Genomic DNA, 16,824 nt, shown 5'->3' on the forward strand with positions numbered 1-16,824 from the left:
ATCTAGGCCGGCAGCCATCTCTGGGGCGCAAGGCGTCGGTGACCAGGGAGGAGGCATGGAGATGAGCTTCGGGGGCGGAGGTGGAGGGCAGTGCTCATCGTCGTCCGCGGCGTTGATATAGTTCAGCGGTGCCCCTCCCCCTCCCTGCCTCCCACCCCCCTCACCGCCGCCTCCTCCTTCCTCCAGCACTACGTATCCAACCTTGCCTCTCGCTTCACCGCCCCGCGCTCGCCGCCCCGCACTCTGGTCTCAAGAGCTCGCCAGAATGGTCGCCCATAGGGTAAGCTCCTCCTCCCCCTCTCTCTCTCTTCCCCGCCCCGCCGTCCTCCCCCGGTCCTCTAGATCTGCCGCGCCGTTGATCTTACCCCATCGTGGCTGACCTCTCTGTGTTTGCGCGCAGTTCCACCAGTACCATGTGGTCGGTTGCGCGCTGCCGACCCCCAGCGATGAGCAGCCCAAGATCTACCGCATGAAGCTCTGGGCCACCAACGAGGTCCGCGCCAAGTCCAAGTTCTGGTCAGTCTCCTCCCCCGACCTCGATCTTCCTCGCGCGCTGGTTTCATTGGCGCTTATGTGTTTGATTGTTTGGTTGTTTGTGCGCAGGTACTTCCTGAGGAAGCTCAAGAAGGTGAAGAAGGCCAACGGCCAGCTGCTCGCCATCAACGAGGTATATCACTTCTCTCCAGTTGCCATGATCCGTGGATGCAACTTTAACTGTGCTGGCTGGTACTAACTGTGGTGGTTGTGCAATAGATCATTTTTGGTACCATGTTGGTCTTGTGTATGGTGAAGACACTTGATTTTAGTTGCTGCATAGGGAGATGTATGCAGCGTCGCAGTGTTCTAGCTTTAACCAAACGGTAGAATAATATTGTTTTTGTGGATCGTGCCGAGGTTTTGGTGGTTTCTACTGAAGGTCCTTGGTTCCTTACTAGGTCATGTATATTGGTCGTGACCTCACTTGTATGTTAGGTTTAGTTCGTGTGTTCTGTGATGTTGCTGAAATAGGGTATTTGGTAGATTTATACTAGATCATGTAAGTTGGTTCTGGCCTCATTCGGTGTGAATTTAAATTGAACGAGCCGCTCTCTTAAACAACACTACGACACTAAGTTCACTTTTCTCTTGTCTTGTTATGTAATAAGTGTTCTCAGTTGGTATCAAATGCGGTACCCTGCTCACCCTGCTTCTGTTATGTTACAAGTGTTTTGAATTAAGTCCATAAATGATTGTTGTCCAGTGCACACAGTAGCATTGCAAAATGCAAGTATGCTGATTTTTTTTTGAAAACTCTACATCTTATTTCTAGCATCTTATACATGTAAAAATAGAGTTAGAAAATGTCAATTAAGTGTAACCATGAGCTTTGTTTGTTCTTATACTCTTTGTATGTTCCTGGTCGCCACCACCGACTGCGAGCGGGGGTCCTGGTCCTCTGCCTCGTCATCCTCGGCGGCAGCATCGCGGCTTGGCGCCATCGCCGTGCCCTGCGTCAACGTCACAATCAGCTTCACGGATCGCCGTCTTGACGGTACGCACGCACACATTTCTGAAATCCACAGTCAACAGTTTGGTGTACGCGCTGACTACTGAATCATGAGACATGCATGTGGTTGTGCTTGTGCAGAGGTTGGTCGAAGAGGGCCGGAGTTCATGCCGTTCCTGTTGTCCCTGTTCGTGTTCCTCTTCGGCACCTCCTGGTTCATCTTCGACCTCATCCTGGTGAGATTTCCATCCAACCCTCCCCGTCCCCATGGTGCTCTTTCTAGTTAGTACTCGTCCAAGAGAGTTGCTTGGAGTAACTATACTCAAGATGCAGTCGCAGTAGGATTAGTTGCTTGGAGTATTTAACAAGACCGAACAAGATTTAACTTGTCAAGATTTAACAATATTTCTTAGTAAAGCTGAGTAGAGTATATATTCTGAACATGCAAGCATAAATATTCTCAGCATAAGTACATGATTAGGAGTATCATGCTTCTGAATATCTCCAAGCTGGATATTTCCATTAAACATGTTTCTGAATACCTCCCATATATATTTCCGTTAGTCTGCTTAGTGCATCATTAAGATTATAAGCATCATTTTCATTGAATCCTGGTTACATATTTGTGTGTACTCAAGTTGAAAATGGGACTTGGAATAATATGCAAGTTTCATCTTTTCTATTGCAGCGAGTGGGTCGGTTATGCACTGGCAGCATCCTTGCTACTAGCGGTGGGCGCGATGGTCCGGGCCAAGCAGAGAAAGATAGGTGAGATATGCTCAGAGGTGATCATCGACAAGTCCTCGGACAAGATGACGATGGAGAGTATAGTGGAGGCACAGCACATCATGAAGAAGGTGCACGAGTACGTCAAGACGACGAACGTCGTGATCCTCAGGCTATGGTCCATTATTCTAGCCCGGTCACCAAAGGTATATATCATTGCACACTAGTCTTGATCATTGACCATCCTTTGTGTAATGTCGGGGTACCGTCTGTCACATATAGTTCTGGACTATAATGTTTTGTGTACTGTTCATTGTCCTGATCATTGTTTCAGTTAAATTCAGTCCAAATTCAGTCCAGGAGTACTCCAAATTTAGTCCAAACACAGTCCAGATATTGTTTTGGTTTCCTTGTACTCCAAATTCATTCCAAACACAGTCCAGGAGTATAAACAAGTTTACAGATTCAGTCCAATTTCACTTGTGCAGGAAATTCGCCTGTGCGGCGGCGGCGGGGAAGGAGCAGCACCGGCAGCCCTGACAAAGGAAGCCATGTTGCCGTTTTGTTTGTTCCCAGCCTTGACTATGTTTGTCCAGCGAGTCCGGCATGTCGTCATTTTCTTGTAAAGCAGTATTGTATCACACTTGTAGAGCTCGTTACACATGTAGATCTTGTAAAGTACTGTATTACACATGGTCATATGTATTGGCAACGTGATCTGGTTGCTCTTATTTGAAGTATCATGTGTGCTTTTGTCTGCCAAGTTAAATACTAGTTGAAATATGAAGAATATGAGCCTGATAGATGGGACTCACTTACCAGACCCAAACCTGACAACTGGGACCCATCTGACTGGTGGACCCATTTAATAAAAAAGGAAATTATAATTATTTAGATGAAAAGGCCAAGGCCCAATAATAAAAAACGCTGCAATGTTGGGCCAGGCCCATGAAGTCGACCAAAAATTGACAGAAAAAAATATAGAAAGGCTGAATTAATGGACCAGGCCCATGTAGAAAACTGAATTGGACCAGGCTGAATCTTGTGCCACATCAGCTTGCCACGCTGGATGCCTACGTGGCTTGGGGAGGTTGCTAGTGACCAAAACGCCATAGTGGACATATTTTGGTCGTAAACGTCTTCGACCATTCCAGAAGAAAGGTCGCTATAGTCAGTTTATGACCGCCAGCTTATGACCTTCTGTTTTTGGTCACAAAAAGGTCGCAAATGGAAATTTGTGACCTTTCAGTGACCAATAGTGGTGGTCACAAGTTGACATATTTCTTGTAGTGTGAGTCGTGTCCTACGGTGGGGTCGATGATTTGATCAATGCGGGAAGGGGAAAGGGGTCCTTAGGGCAAGCCTTGTTGAGATCCTTGAAATCGACACATAGGCGCTAGGATTTATCTTTCTTTGGTACCATTACTAGGTTTGCCAGCCAGTCCGGATGCTTGATTTCTCTGGTGAATCCGGCCTCGATGAGCTTGACCAGCTCCTCCCCCATGGCTTTGTCGCTTAGGTTCGGAAAAGCGCTGAAGTGTTTGCTTGATTGGTTTAAATCACTTTAATATGTTGGGGCTATGCTCGGCCAACTTGCGTGGGATTCCTGGCATATCCAAAGGGTGCCAGGAAAATATGTCCCAGATTTCACGCAGAAATTCTCGTAGTGCGGCGTCGACTGTTGGGTTCAGTTGAGCTCCGATGGATGCTGTCTTCTTGGGGTCCATTGGGTGGACCTGGAATTTGATTATTTCTTCTGCCGGTTTGAACGATGTGGATTTGGGACATTTGTCGAGGATCACATTGTCCATGTCCACTTTGGAGTGTAGTGCGGTTAATTCTTCGGCCGCGAGGGCTTCGGATAGTGCCTCCAGGGCCAGGGATGCGGTTTTGTTTTCAGCGCGGAGTGCTATGTCCGTATCACTGACGAGAGTGATTATACCATTTGGTCCGGGCATTTTGAGATTCATATTTCCGTAGTGAGGTATAGCTTGGAAGCGTGTAAAAGCATCCCGCCCCAACAGGGTGTTATATCCGCTGCTGAAAGGGGCCACTTGGAAGGTTATTTCTTCGGACCGATAGTTCTCCGGAGATCTGAATACCACGTCAAGTGTGATTTTGCCCACGCACCGCGCCTCCCGACAAGGAATAATTCCCAGGAAGGTTGTGTTACTTTGTTTGATGCGGCTCCTATCTATTTCCATTTTGTGGAGTGTGTCCTCATAAATGAGATTTAGTCCGCTTCTAGGGGGGTGTTGTTCTGGGGCGTCCTTGATAAGGATGTTCTCCCCGCGCTTGGATACCTGTCGTAGTATCCAACATGCTCTAAGGGTGTGGGTTTCCACTTGTCGGTGTACTAGAGTAGGGGTACCCTAGTATCCCGAACTTGTGCACGGGCAGTCGCAGCATCCCGCGGCAAGGCTTGCCGGGTGACCGCCAAGGTCCTTCGTGGTCCCTTTGGAGCCATTCAAGGACAAAGTATCCAAGCCAAGGAGACAAGACCCCGGCAAGAGGAGCTTGCCGGGAAGGCCAACCAAGGCATGACAAAGTATCCAAGCCAAGGAGACAAGACCCCGGCAAGAGGAGCTTGCCGGGAAGGCCAATCAAAGCATCTCAAGGAACTTGCCGCGACGCGCCACACGTCCCGGCAAGGCCCGGTGAGCGACAAGCTCCTGGACGCGACAAGACAACGACCGCGGCAAGGCGCTTGCCGCGGCAAGCCACCACTCTGCGCCCGTGCTCCAGCACATCCACCAACGTGTCACTCTAGGACCCTTCCAGGCGTACGTGGCGGGGGGCTATGCAGCCAGCGGTGCACGGTGGCAAGCAGCACTGACAAGATTGCCATCGTGGCGAGCGGTGGCGTCCCTGAAGGTCCCTTTTGCACTATTTAGGCGACGCAGACGGGCATTTAATGCCCTTGTCCCCTACCGTCAGGGTTAGGTATGATACACTGTAGCAGGTAGCTGTACCAACCGCAACACCTTTCCATTTTTACCCTTGTCTACGTTGCCACCTGTTGGTGACCCCTTGAGCATATAAAAGGAGGCCCATGCGCAACGTAGGAAGGGGGAAGAGAACACTCACGCTCGGTCTCGTTAGCTGCTGAGGTGTACTGTAGCACTCCGCGCTCCCGAGCAAGAACTCAATACAAACCACAAAGCAGGAGTAGGGTTTTACGCATCCGTGCGGCCCGAACCTGGGTAAACTGCTCGTGTGCTTCGCCTCGATCCGCTCTTCGTGCGACCCTCGCCCCCGCCGAACCGAAAGGGACTCGGTCCGCCGATCCCATAGGTGTTCGCGGATTAGTCCCCCGACATCTTTGGCGCGCCAGGTAGGGGGATCGAGGTTGTGTGAACCAGATCCGGCGTTCACACGAGCTAGATCTTCATCATCTTCATCGACATGCCGCCGAAGAAGAAGGCTTCGGAGGCGGCTGCTCCATCCACGCCGAACCCACCATCGCCGAAGCAAACGGCTGATGGGGCAGACGCCGGCGGAAGAACGGGCATCGACGAGGGAGCTCACGGTGCTGCCAGGTCCAAGGACAAGGCTGCGCTGCCCATCGGCGGCGTAGCCGGCTCCCACAACGACCGGGCGCACTCCAAGACCTCGGCGTCCGTACATGCACCGCGCCCATCTCAGGAGGCGCAGGACCGACAGCGTCATGGTACTCACGGTACCATGCGTTTGCTGGACCAAGATCAAGCTGGTGGATCTCGGAGTGCTCAAGACCAGCATGCACGCCAAAATGCTGGCACGGGCGAGGCACGGTCGCCTGGACGGGATACTGCTCCTTCTAACATAGTTAGAAGTCCGAGCATATCCCGCTCTTCGCACCGTTCGCCACCGCCACCCGCCACTACAGCAGAAGCTTTGGCGCGATCTCAACTGCTCCTGGAATACCCTCCAACGGCAGACAAGATCGACGACTGGAAGGCCACCATTCAGAGTCTCATCGGCTTCGCCAACGGCGACACTCAATGGCAGCCGAGCACGTCACAGCCGCGGCAAGTCAGCCAGGCACGAGCCGGTGGCGACAAGACCGGTGGGGGTGCAACCACTGTGCACTCTCCACCCCAAAGGCCAAGATCACCGACTCGCCGGATCCACCTCGACAGCGACTCCACCTTGTCATCAGATCCACGAGCTCGTCGCGATCAGAGCCAAGTTCTTCACGAACGACAGCAAGAAGACGCTCGTACTCGCATCGAGCGCCGAAGAGAAGCGCGACGTCAATCGGACCAGCGCGCTGGGCCCTCTGTCGACATGCACGCGCCAGGGGAACCAGGCGACTTGCCGTACGCAGTAGGTTGCCCAGCGTTTACTCGTGAGCTGCGGCAAGTCCAGTGGCCCAGCACGAAGAATTTCAAGCCAGACGTACCAGAGAAGTACGACGGCAATGCCCATCCGTCGGAGTTCCTCAGCATCTACACCATCGCGGTGCAAGCTGCCGGGGGATGGGATGACAAGATCCTTGCCAACTACTTCCCGCTGGTGCTCAAGCCCAACGTCAGGTCCTGGCTCATGCACTTGCCGGATAACTCCATATCCTCATGGGCAGACCTATGCCATCAGTTTGTCGGCGCCTTTACAGGAGGCCACAAACCTCATGGCCAAGAGAGTGACCTTCATCTGCTCGCCCAGAAGGAAGGAGAGCCCCTGCGCAAGTACATTCAGAGATTTAGCCGTGTACAGCACAACATCCCAAATGTCCACCCTGCCGCGGTCATCAGCGTGTTCCATCATAACGTGCGTAACTGCAAGATGCGGGAGGAGATGGCGATGTGCAAGATCACAGACGTCAGTGAGATGTATGCCCTGGCCGACAAGTGTGCACGTGCTGAGGAAGGGAGGAAACTCCCCAGAGAGAATACAGGAGCAGGAGGATCTGACAGCGAGGATGCTGCCCCGGCAAAAAAAAACCGGCGGCGGAACAACAGGAAGAAGAAAGGCAAAGATGTGCTAGTCATTGAGCAGTCCGCCAACGAAGGTGGCGCCAAGAAAGCCAAAGCTGGTAGCTCCGGCAAGGAGATTGCCGCATGCACCAACTGCCAGACTTTGGCGGTCGCCGACAAGCAGGACGACACCGACAAGCAGTACTGCAAGATCCACCGCACCAAGGGCCATGACCTCCAGAGCTGCAAGAAGGTCGAGCAGCTTGTCCAGCAGCAAAAGGCTGAATACGAGCAACGCGACAAGGAGAGGGCCCAAGGAGGCGCTGGAGAATCCGGCAAGAAGCGCGCCGGCCGGGGAGGACACCGCGGCAAGGCCAAGCAGCGGCAAGGAGACAGACCTCCCCGCGGCCGCGACAAGGATGAAGATGACGACGACGACGAAGACATGGATGATGTCGAGACCAGTGAGCAGGAGTTCCAGAAAGCCACAGAGGTCTTGTGCGTTAACGGTGGTGCTTCTCTGCATACTTCGCACCGCCAACTCAAGCAGTGGGTGCGAGAAGTCAATGCGGCAGAACCACCTATCGAGTCACGCAAGCTTCTGAAATGGTCCAGCACGCCTATCATCTTTGATATTGAGGACCACCCTGATCGCACAACTGCGGTCGGGTGCTTGCCGATGTTGGTTTCACCAACTATCCGCAACCTCAAGGTCACTAAGATGCTAGTTGACGGCAGGGCCGGCTTGAACCTGATCTCCTCCGCTGTACTCCAGAAACTCTAGATCCCTGACAGCAAGCTTGAAGAGACCGACACATTCCAAGGAATCAACCCGAGAAGGAGCAAGCCGAAGGGGAAGGTCACGTTGCCAGTAACATTTGGCAGCGAGGTGAACTTCAGGACTGAGAGGGTAACTTTTGACGTTGCCGATTTTCCATTGCCTTACAATGGGATACTCGGCCGTCCAGCACTCGCCAAGTTCATGGCAGCCTCTCACTATGCATACAACATGCTGAAGATGCCAGGCCCGATAAGCGTCATCTCTGTCCCTGGCGACAAGAAGGATGCTCTTATCTGCGCCGACAAGATCTACCGGGAAGTGGCAGCCGCAACAGATCACAAGTCACCTGCCGTTGAAGCTCCCGGGGGGAAGAAGAAGACCAAGTCTGGCAAGAGTTCTGATGCCCACTCCGGCAAGCGCACCTCTTCGGAGTGCTGCGCTGCCGTCGAGGACGCACCATCGAGCTCCACCGGCAAGTGTAAGAAGACAATGGCAGCTCCGCCAGAGACCAAGAAGGTGTCCGCCAAGGAGGACGGCACTGGTGGTACCTTCACCATCAGTGCCACTCTCAACCTAAATAGGAAAGCGCGCTCATTGCTTTCCTGCGGGCGAACGTTGACGTGTTTGCGTGGCAACCGTCTGACATCCCCGGTGTTCCCAGGAAAGTAATTGAGCACCATCTTGCCGTTTGTCCTCACGCGCGGCCCGTCAAGCAGAAGGTCAGGAAGCAAGAAGTGGAGCGCCAAGAATTCATCGTAGAAGAGATCAAGAAGTTGGAAGCAGCAGGCCTTGTCAGAGGAGTGCTCCATCCTACGTGGTTGGCCAATCCTGTAGTCGTGCGCAAGGCGAACGGGAAATGGAGACTTTGTATCGACTTTACCGATGTTAACAAAGCTTGTCCCAAAGACCCATTTCCTTTGCCGCGCATTGACCAGATTGTTGACTCCACGGCCGGATGTGACTTGCTTTCATTTCTTGACGCATACTCAGGATACCATCAGATCTTCATGGCAGAAGAGGATGAGGAGAAGACCGCATTCATCACTCCATGTGGCACATACTGTTTCATACGGATGCCTTTCGGTTTAAAAAATGCCGGTTCAACATTTGCAAGGGTAGTCCATGTCGCTCTTGAGCCACAAATACACATAAATGTAGAAGCCTACATGGATGACATAGTGGTCAAGAGCAAGGACAAGGCAACTCTGATTCAAGATTTAGACGAGACCTTTGCAAATCTGCGCAAGATCAGCCTCAAGCTCAACCCCGAGAAGTGTGTGTTTGGAGTCTCCTCCGGCAAGCTTCTCGGGTTCTTCGTGTCTCAGCGGGGAATCGAAGCCAATCCCGACAAGATCAAGGCCATTGAGCAGATTGAAGCACCAAAGCGCGTCAAGGATGTACAAAGACTTGCCAGTTGCGTGGCTGCTCTCAGCAGGTTTATCTCTAGGTCTGCTGAGCGTGCCCTGCCGTTTTTCAAAATATTGAAATATTGAAAAAGGCAGGTCCAATGAAATGGACTCCGGAAGTGGAGGCTGCGCTACAAGACTTGAAGAGATACCTGTCCTCCACTCCAACACTTGTCGCACCTAAGCCACAAGAGAAGTTGTTGTTGTATATAGCGGCAACCAATCAAGTGGTTAGTGCTGCGTTAGTAGCAGAGAGGGAGGCATATGACGAGCCAGCAACCATGGCAGGCGCATCCAGCGACAAGCAGGGGGCTTCCCCGACAAGCTCTGGTCCCGACAAGTATGGATCTGCGCAGACGCACGAGGAGATACAGAAGAGAATGGTACAGCGCCCAGTTTACTTTGTCAGTTCCCTTCTGCAGGGGGCTAGGTCAAGGTACTCTGGTGTGCAGAAATTGCTTTTCGGCCTTCTCATGGCCTAGAGAAAGTTGCGCCATTACTTCCAAGCACATGAGATCATAGTTGTCACTCGTTTTCCGCTAAAGAGGATACTACAGAATCCAGAAGCGACAAGCAGGATTGTTGAGTGGGCACTGGAACTGTCAAGCTTTGGCCTCAAGTTTGAGAGTACTTCAACTATCCAAAGCAGAGCATTGGCAGAATTCATAGCAGAATGGACGCCAACACCAGATGAAGAAATTCCAGAAACGAGCATCCCCGTCGAGGAAGCAAGCAAAGAGTGGTTGATGTACTTTGATGGTGCCTTTTCGCTGCAAGGCGTCGGCGCTGGCGTGCTGCTTGTCGCACCCACCGGAGAGCACCTCAAGTATGTAGTCCAGATGCACTTTCCCAAGGAGCAAGCAACAAACAATACTGTAGAGTATGAAGGCTTGCTTGCCGGTCTCAGGATCGCGGCAGACCTTGGGATCAAGAAGCTCATTGTCAGGGGTGACTCGCAGCTTGTCGTTCGCCAAGTGAGTAAGAGCTATCAGAGTCCGTTGATGGAAGCCTACGTCGACGAAGTGAGAAAGCTAGAAGAGCACTTTGACGGCCTACAGATGGAGCATGTTCCAAGAGCTCAGAACGCCATTGCCGATGGCCTATCAAAGTGCGCCGCACTTAAGTTACCTGTGGAACCAGTGATCTTTGTGCTCAAGCTGACTCAACCGTCTGTAACGCCATCAACTGGACAGAGCAAGAAGAGGAAGTTGATTTCTGGTGACTATTTTCCGGCAGAGCTTCCCGAAGCCGCCGCCAAGAAGGTCCCCAAGATCAACGCCAAGAGCGCTGAGGAGCAGTCTGCTCCGGCAAGCCCTAGGGTTTGTTCTGTTGAAGCAGAAGCTCCCGACAAGTTTTGCTCTGGCAAGCTTGCCGGGGAACGTCAAGCTCCGGCAGAGCCGTAGGTTCTCGCCGTAGAAGCGGATGTTCCCGCAGCAGCAGATTTGCCTTTAGTCCTTGTTCTCGAGCCACAAGCTCCAGCGTGGACACAGCAGATTGTCCGTTTCCTTCAGACAGGAGAACTTCCCGAAGAGCAAGAAGAAGCGGAAAGAGTAGCCCGGCAGTCAAGTATGTACCAGTTTGTCGACAACACACTGTACAGAAGAAGACTCAACGGTGTGAAATTGAAGTGTATTCACCGGGAAGACGGACAAAAGCTGTTGGCAGAGATACATGGAGGCATATGTGGTCACCACATTGGTGCAAGAGCACTTGCCGGCAAAGCATTCCGGCAAGGTTTCTTTTGGCCGACAGCCCTCCAGGATGCAACTGCACAAGTAACTAAGTGTGAAGCGTGCCAGTTCCATTCCAAGCAGATAAACCAACCAGCTCAAGCTCTCCAGACGATCCCTTTATCCTGGCCATTTTCGGTCTGGGGGCTCGACATCCTCGGCCCCTTTCCCCGAGCAGTCGGGGGCTTTGAGTACTTGTACGTTGCAATCGACAAGTTCACAAAGTGGCCGGAAGTGGAGGCAGTGAGGAAGGTGACAGCACAGTCAGCAGTCAAGTTCTTCAGGTCGATTGTTTGCCGCTTCGGGATCCCTAATAGGATAATCACCGACAACGGTACGCAATTCACGAGCCGCACCTTCATGCAGTACGTCCAAGATCTTGGCACCAAGGTCTGCTTCGCTTCTGTTGCTCACCCGAGAAACAACGGTCAAGCGGAGAGGGCAAATGCTGAAGTGTTGCGTGGGCTCAAGACCAGGACTTTCGACAGGCTGCACAAGTGCGGAAGAAACTGGATCGAGGAGCTGCCGGTGGTTCTTTGGTCGATCAGGACGACGCCAAATCGAGCCACTGGCCAGACACCTTCCGCTCTAGTCTATGGAGCAGAGGCAGTTCTCCCCACGGAACTCGTATATGGGTCACCTCGAGTGCTCGCTTATGATGAGCTTGAGCAAGAGCAGCTGCGACAAGATGACGCGCTACTCCTTGAGGAAGACCGTCTTCAGGCTGCTGTACGAGCTGCTCGCTACCAGCAAGCTTTGTGCCGCTACCATAGCCGCAAAGTTAACGCCAGAAGTCTCGAGGAAGGCGACCTTGTTCTTTGGCGTGTTCAGTCCGCCAAGAATTCCAACAAGTTGACGCTGAAGTGGGAAATCCCTTACCGAGTGAAACGAGTCACTAGGCCTGGCGCTGTCCGCCTTGAGACCAAAGATAGCATTCCGGTGAGCAATTCCTGGAACATTGAGCATCTTCGTAAGTTTTACCCGTAAGGCGCGGTTGCCGGAACCTGTTCCGGCAACCACCTTTTGTACAAGTCTTGCCACTGTTGCATGTAATCCTTTGTACAAAGCCGGGCGCAGACCCCGTGCATAAGTAAAGCTCATATGCTCCGCACATCTTGTCAATTTCATGCTTTCTATTTTTTGCATATGTGATCTGAAACTTTGTGCAGCACCTACTCCCCGGTAAGCATTAACGAGCCGTAAGGCTCCATATCTTTATTTTCTCCTCTTTCTTTTTTCTCAAGGAAAGGAAGGTTCCCTCGCCCACAAGTTTGCCGGGGGGGGGGGGGGGAAAGGAGAAGATAATGGTATGGACCAGGCGTCGTTCAAGAAAGTTTCGCCTTACCGAGAAGCAAACAACAGAAAAGCTAAGTTGCCAAAGTTTGAGCAATCAGATATTTTAAATTTTTAAGTTATCTCCCTTGAACGACCGCACTTTGCATGGAAAACCTGTGCGCGGAGGAACCAACTCGTAGCTAGTTGCGCCCTTACTTTGTTTCGAGTCCGCTCAACAACTTAAGTGAGCTGCGACTAGTTGCGACAAGGTTTCTTGTCGGTAGCGGCACCGCCAGCAGGCTGCTGACGTCCCGCACTCAGCGCTCGCGGCTAAGGTGCCTGCACCGGTAAGTTCCCTAAAAGCGTAGAGGGAACTTACAAAGGGATGAATCAGCCTGCTCTAACAGATTGTTCTCATAACATGACCAGCAGCGACGAGAAAAGAAGAAAACGGGCGGCCTAGTCTACGCGATCGCCCTCAAACCTCTTGATCCCGCTCACCTTGTCCACAATGGGTGCGACAAGGGTCTTGAGCGCCTCCAGATCAGCATCCGGCGGCAGGGCCTTGAGGACGTTGGTGAGGTTGAGGCCCGGGTTGCGGAAGGCCACCTTCACCAACACTTTTTGAAGAGCTCCCGCGCAGATCTTGCGCGACTCGTCGGCCAGCTGCTTTGGGATCTTCTCCCGGAGCCGCTGGAGGGCTGTCGCCACGCCTTTGAAGGACAAGGTGAGCTTGGCGCTGGGTTGGAGGTTCTCATCAGAGGGATACCCGAGATCCTCCACCCCCAGCTGCGCCAGCTCCCTGTCGATATCTGCGGCAACTTTCACGAGACCCTCCGTCCAGTGCTCCACATTCTCCCTAAAAGCATTCTGGGTGGCGGCAGCATTCGCCAGCAGCACCTTGTCGGCCTTGATCTCCTCCTTCAAGGCCACCTCCTGCTCCCTGGTGCCGTCCAGCGTCTTGGTCAAAGTAGTCAGCTTCAACTCAAGATCTGCGTTGGAGTCCTTGGCGGCACTGAGCTCCTTGCCCTTCTCGGCGAGACGAGCCTGCAGCTATGAGTGGCTATAGGCGTCCTTCTCCCACTCACGCTTGAGCGCGGCAAGCTCCTCACCGCTCGCCTTGAGATCGGCCTCCAGCTGCGCCACCTTCGTCTCCAGCTCCTTCTTGGCGGCCTCGGCGGCTGCGGCAGCATCCTCCGCTTGCTTGAGGGCTCCGCCGAATGTTCGCTCGCGCGTGGCAACCTCCTCCTCGTGGGCGTCAAGGTTGACCTTCCGCTGCACCAGCTCGCCCTCCCGCGCAGACAGCTTTTCAGCGGCAAGCCGCTGTTGCTCTTCGACTTCAGCCTTCTCGAGGAGGAAGGCCTTCTGCTCCTCGGCGAGTTGCTCCCGCTCCTCTGCCAGGGACCGGAGAGCTTCCTGGTTGAGACCTCGGAGCTCCTCCGCGCGCTTTTCGATGTCCACTCCCGCCTTCGCAACAAGCGCCTCGCAGGATTCCAGCTTGGATTGCCGGGCACGATAGAGCGACACCAGCTTCCGCAGCAGCCGCTCCTCCTCAGGCTCGCTGCTGCTGCTGCTCGGCGCGTCAACCAGCGTCAGCCCAGCAGAGGCGAGCACCTCTCCATCAAAGCTCTCTCCCTCGATCGGCGCCCTGGAGCTTGACGCCCAGGGGAGGTTGATGAAGACGCCATCGCCGGCCTTCAAGTAGACGCCTGGCTGGGGCTCTTCGGAGCCTGGCGCTGCGGCAGCGGCGGACGGGTCGGCGGTCGACGTAGCGCCTGGCGCTCCTGCGGCCTCGGGGCCGTCAGTGCGATCGCCAGACCCCTCGCCAGCTGCTGCGGCGGCAGCTTTGGCGTCCTCGTCGGCGGCGGGATCATCAGCGCCGGCTGCTTCTTCAGTGGCAGCGGCGTCATCGGCAACAACGTCGGTCTCCATCGGCTCCGCAACAGATGGGTCTGATGGCCGGAAAAGTGAGAAAAGTCAAGCAAATACCGAAAAAGAAGAAGAACCCAAGGGAAGCTTTGAAAAGAAGATTACCTGTACCGGGTTCTGCAGTCGTGGTCTCCGCCGCCGGAGGGCCGCTAGTGCTGTCCCTTGCCGGAGAACTCTCCCTTGCCGGAGACTTCTCCCTTGCCGGAGAACTCTTCCTTGCCGGAGGACTCTCCCTTGGCATTTCGGGGGCGGCCTCCGGGCGCTCCTGGTGGGGCTGCTCTGCTCCTACACAAACCAACAGTCAGATGTCAGCAAAGAAAGAGTATCCATGCGCGCCTAACAGCGGAAAGCGAACCATATACTTACACTGGGGGCTGCTCTGGAGGACAGTTGCCGGGTCCGACAAGGTTGTCTCGGACGCACCCCCTGCTGTCGCGGTGGGTTCGTCCTCGATGACAATCACCGGGACCTTGGCTCTCTTCGCTGCTCTCTGGGCCAGAGTCCTAAAAAGGGATGAGTTCAGAGTAAAGCAAATGAGATACAAGACAAAACAACAAGAATTGAAGAACTACAAGTACAACAAGAGAATCTTACTCTTCTTCTTCCTCGTCGGAGCTGAACGCGGAGAAGTCGAAGTCCGGCTCACGCCCGTCGCGAGGAGGCGGAGGAGTAGTTTCCCTTGGCCGCTTGGCGGGAACAGTGGCGGTGGTCTGAGACGACCCCGCTCCGGTGGCCGCCGCGGCATGAGAAGCGGCAGGAGCAGAAGCGGTGGTCCGGGTGGACCCCGCTCCAGTTGCCGCAGCAGCGTGAGATGCTCCCGCGGCAACAGTGCTTGCTGCGGTGGAGCGTGTCGCGCGGCGCGGCGGCTGTTCACTCGCCCACTGCCCCGCTACGTCCCCGGCCTTGCAGAGACGCCTTCTTGGTGGGGATGGAGGCTCTGCTTGCGGCGAGCTGCCTGAAGATGATGAGGAAGAGGAGTTGATCTCGAACGAGCCGCTCGTGTCCTCGGCAGGCTCGCTCGACCCAACATCATGCCCGGCAAGCTCTTTCTCGCCAACGAGCTCCTCTTGCTCGGCACGGCTTGCCGCCTCTACTTCCTCTGCCTCCTCCATGGTGAATCCAAATTCGCCCGCGGCTGCGGCTGCCACCGCCTCTTCCAGCCTAGTGGCGATGTGTGTCATCTCCGCGTTGGTGGTGTCGCGGGTGAGGCTATTCTTTTCGTCGGAGCGGACCGGCACTTCTACCAAGCCGTCAAAGAACTCCTGTACGACGTTGTCTACAGGCTCTTGCGAAGTTGGGACAATTCCATGCGAATCGCACAGCGGCATCATTGCACGGATGCGGTCAAGCGCGGAGTTGTTGCACAGCGCAACGACACCCCTCGGCAACCTGAACACTTCGGGATGTTGAGGGTCGTACTTGAACAGCTCCTGGAGCATCGCGTTAAGCTCCAGAACAGTGAAGTTGAAGTTGAGGCCCGGACGCAGCCTCATGATATCCGCCGCATTCTTGAATTCCCAGGCGGGTCTCCCCCGTTCCTGCAGGGGGGCGATGCAGCGGCGAAGAAAATCTGCGCCAACAGCGCCTACAGTGAGCCCGGCAAGCCTGAGGCGTTGGATCCGGGTGACGGCAATCTTCAGCCTATCGTCTTCCGGGGCCACGTCACTCCAATCGCTGCCGCGTGCTACTGGGGCTTGGCACCGGGCGGTAAACGGCTGCCGGTTCTCCTCGACAATCCAGCACCAGTCTGCTCTCCATTCCTCCCACTTGCCGCGGAACTCTCCCTCCAGATAAGTGTCCTTCTTGCCGGCCCTCGAGATCCAGGCGATTCCGCCGGATAAAGGCTCTCCTATCTCTACTCGGGGCATAAAGAAGTGGCGAAAAAGGGCTACATTGGGATAGACTCCGACAAAGTTTTCGCAGAGATTTGCGAAAACTGCCATGGTCAGAACAGCATTGGGGGTGAAGTCAAGGAGGCGGAACCCGTAGGTGTTCATAATATCGCAGAAAAACTCAGAGAAAGGCGGGCAGAGCCCGCAGTAGAAGAACAAGGCGAAGAAACGATATCCATTTGGAGCCGTTTTCCAAGCGGCGGCTGGAAGTACCTTCGTGCGCGGATGCGCTCGCGTCTCCGTCGACCAGAAGAGGTAGTAATTCTCCCTCAGCTCCCTCGCGGCGAGCTTGGGGGGGAAGATTGCCCGCTCCTTTCGCAGCGCCACAAGCCGCTACGCCTCGGTTGACTTCACAACCTTCCCCTTGTCGGCTCTCGGAGCCATGGCGGAAGTGGTGGAGGAGGTCGACCGCGTTGGTGGTGCTGGTGGCGATGGGGGGCGGGGCGCTGCTCTCTTTCAGCATTGGGAAGACGAGGGAGCGGCGGAGGTTTCCGAGATTGGAGTAGCAACCGGCGAATGGGCGAACTACCCCTGTTTCCCATGCTTATAAAGAGGGAGGGAGCGGACGTTCCGCCTTTCCGAATAAAGAAACCACCCACGATTTCTCCCACGACGCCGCGTTCAACGCGTGCCGTTCGGGGAGGGCGCGGTGGATACGGGGAGAGATACGGCGTAACCCAGGCCGTGCGTGCCCGTGTCCT

The 16,824-nt window shown here is 54.4% G+C and overlaps 1 long non-coding RNA gene across 1 annotated transcript; it reads left to right on the plus strand.

Annotated features, from left to right (window-relative positions):
* Window positions 1-412: 412 nt before the first annotated feature.
* On the plus strand, window positions 413-14,312 carry LOC123107048 (uncharacterized). The gene is made up of 5 exons (XR_006451579.1): window positions 413-516; window positions 604-667; window positions 2,881-2,885; window positions 4,193-4,196; window positions 14,303-14,312. It is a non-coding gene; the product is annotated as an uncharacterized lncRNA (long non-coding RNA).
* The last annotated feature ends 2,512 nt before the right edge of the window (window positions 14,313-16,824 follow it).

The sequence above is a fragment of the Triticum aestivum genome, chromosome 5A, assembly GCF_018294505.1.
Source record: "Triticum aestivum cultivar Chinese Spring chromosome 5A, IWGSC CS RefSeq v2.1, whole genome shotgun sequence".
Classification (NCBI taxonomy): domain Eukaryota; kingdom Viridiplantae; phylum Streptophyta; class Magnoliopsida; order Poales; family Poaceae; genus Triticum; species Triticum aestivum.